This window comes from Sorex araneus, chromosome 5 (assembly GCF_027595985.1).
Source record: "Sorex araneus isolate mSorAra2 chromosome 5, mSorAra2.pri, whole genome shotgun sequence".
Taxonomy (NCBI): domain Eukaryota; kingdom Metazoa; phylum Chordata; class Mammalia; order Eulipotyphla; family Soricidae; genus Sorex; species Sorex araneus.
Window position 1 is genome coordinate 61,933,593 of NC_073306.1, and position 3,090 is coordinate 61,936,682.

General features: G+C 35.6%; 1 non-coding gene across 1 annotated transcript; it reads left to right on the forward strand.

Moving 5' to 3' along the window:
* Window positions 1-1,909: 1,909 nt before the first annotated feature.
* On the forward strand, window positions 1,910-2,037 carry LOC129405460 (small nucleolar RNA ACA64). Its single transcript, XR_008630599.1, has one exon. It is a non-coding gene; the product is annotated as a small nucleolar RNA ACA64 (small nucleolar RNA).
* The last annotated feature ends 1,053 nt before the right edge of the window (window positions 2,038-3,090 follow it).

A 3,090-nucleotide genomic window follows, 5' to 3' on the forward strand; every position in this document is an offset into this window, starting at 1 on the left:
AATACACTGCAGGGAGCTTGCCAGGCTCTGTTGTGAGGGGGAGATACTCTCAGTAGCTTGCCGGGCTCTCCAAGAGAGGCGGAGGAATCGAACCCAGGCTGGCCATCTGCAAGGGAAATGCCCTACCCACTGAAAAGATAAAGTCATTAAATTTGCTGCTTCATGGAAGGACCTGGAAAATATTTTACTGATTGAAATTTGTGAAAAGGAGAGACACTAATACAGATGATCCATCTCATATGCTGGATATAACGAAACATTGGTGGAATAAAGGATACCCAAACGGCAATAAAAATAAGAACATGAGACCTGGTTCAGTGGGAAACTTGCCATTTGATGGGGATGGGGGACAGGACGTGGAGGGTCAATTTCTATGGAGGAAGGAAGCTTTTAATCTGGAGTGTGTGTAAACATATATAAACACTTCTCATAGAAGCAGAGTGGTGTGGAGATGCAACAGGGGGTAGGAGAAATTGGTGGAGGGAATTTGACATTTGAATTTGAATTTGAATTTGATGAGGGGAGCAGTGGTGATTCACAGCAATGCCCAATCATGACTAACTTTGTAATTTAATGATGACTAAACTTTAAAAAATGATTACGCACCCTATGTAAAGTAGGATGTAACCTTTCTTGGGATACAAGAGCAGTTTAACACACACAATTTAATAAATAAAGCATCATATTAATAAAAATATAAATAAAATGTATTTGATCATATTATAGATGCAGAGAAAGAGAACAGAAAGGACTATTTGCATACAGCATGATTATATACTTACAAAATCCTAGATACTCTACACAAAAGGCAGGCCACAAAATCAACAAGCAGAAATTCTTGAATTTCTATATAAAAATAGCAAAAAAGAAGAAATTGAAAAAAATTATTCACAGTAAAACCTCAAAAAATGTACTGAGAATCAGTTTTAGTAAAAAGGGTGCTACAGCTGTACCAAAAAACCCTTCTAAATTACTTGTAAAAGAAATAAAATAAGACAAAAGTATGTGGAAACATATCTCTCATTCTTCCAGATGCAAAAAAGTACAGTAGAAATAACATCTGCACTCATATGTTTATTTCAGCATCATTTATAATAGCCAGAATCTGGAAAAAACCCAAGTGCCTGAGAGCAGATGACTGGTTAAAGAAACTTTGGTATACCTACACAATGGAATATCATGTAGTTGTTAAAAAGGATGAAATAATGAAATTTGTATATAAGTGGATCAACACGGAGAATATCATGCTAAGTGAACTGAATCAGAAAGAGATGGAGAGGCATAGAATGACTGCGCTCATTTGTGGAATATAAAGTAACATAATAGGAGAATACCACCTAAGGATAGTAGAGATAAGGGCCAGGAGGATTGCTCCACGGCTCAGAAGCCAATCTAATGTGCTGTGGAAAAAGGCAGGTTGGATAGAGAAGAGACCACTAAGTAAATGATATTTGGAGGGATCACTTGGAATGGTAAATGCGTGATGACTATGGACCAAATATGATGTCCACTTATTGCAAACATGATGGCCTATATTGCAAACCATAACACCCTAAAGGAGAAAGAGAGTAAGAGGGAATGTGTCTGCCACAGAGTCAGGGGGTAGGAAGGAGTGGGGATAGTGGGAGGGATACTGGGAATATTGGTGGTAGAGAATGGGCACTGGTGGAGGGAGGGGTACTTAAATAATATTTGATTGAAATGTTATTAAAAAAGTTTTTAACTCTGTAACTGTATCTCACGGTGACTCATTAAAATAAAAATATGTTAGCACAAAGGAAAAAATAAGACATCATCTTAGTATGGCTCTAGTAATCAATCATTGAACATTTGGATTTTAAAATTTAAAAAATGATTTTTTAATTTAAAAAATGATTGATTTATTTTTTTTTTAAATCAGAGAGTGATTTAAAAAAAAAAATCACACATTACTTTGGCTTTGGCTATGGGAAAGGTTTGGTGCCCAGAATCAGCACATGGTCTCTGCTCACCTCCCATTCTTCAATGTGGGAAGGTGTAATCAGGGTCCTGAGATAAGGTCTCCTTCAATATTGACCTCCCATTTCCAACTGAAGGATGCCCAGAGTCCCAGAGTCTGAAATAACTGTCAGAACCGGGACTGGAACAATAGCACAGCGGGTAGGGCATTTGCCTTGCACATGGCTGATCCGGGTTTGATTCCCAGCATCTCATATGGACCCCAAGCACTGCCAGGAGTAATTCCTGAGTGCAGAGCCAGGAGTATCCCCTGAGCATCTCCGGGTATGACCCAAAAAGTGAAAAAAAGGAAAAAAAATGAAATAACTGTCAGAACCTTGGAAAGAGGTTGATTTGTTTCCATTACTTTTGGATAACTGTTGATCAAGAGAATAAAAAAGTATTCAATATATTACTGTACTTAAATTGCAATTCTGTAATAGACCCTTTAACAGATGTGTTTAGGCAAAATTTATATATATATAATTAAAATATAAACTTACAGTGTACATTTTGATGAATATTGACATATATATACCTGTGAAATTATCATCAAATCTAGATAGCAATGATCCAGAACCTATTGGAAGTTCATCATTTGCTTATTTGTAATTTATCTCTTGTTTTCTTGATCTTTCGGTTGCTACTGCATAATGCATTTCTAAAACATTATTTATCTAAATCTCCATTCAAGGAAACTTTGGAATTATACAGATTGACAGTCAAAGAAACTTTTCTACATTCAAAGAAACTGCATATTATTGAAGTTGTCCTGAATTTTTTCTAGCTTCAAAACAATTAATTATTATAAAATATTAAAAATAAATTTTCTAATATGTGTATTTTATTTTTATTCACTTATTTCTAATTAAATCTTTGAAACAATTCAGTCTGTCTTATGTAAAATGAAGAACAGAGCATGTTGTATATATTTTGCAAGAGCATTACATGTTTTACTCCAAGTTAACATGAGGAATATCTGGGAAGATAGTTAAAAGGGTTAGAGATCATGGTTTGTAAATGGGAGGCCCAGGTTTGATTTCTCAAATGTCACATATTCCTGAATACTACTGGGAGTGAAAACCACACAGCTGCAGGAGTAATACCATAGCA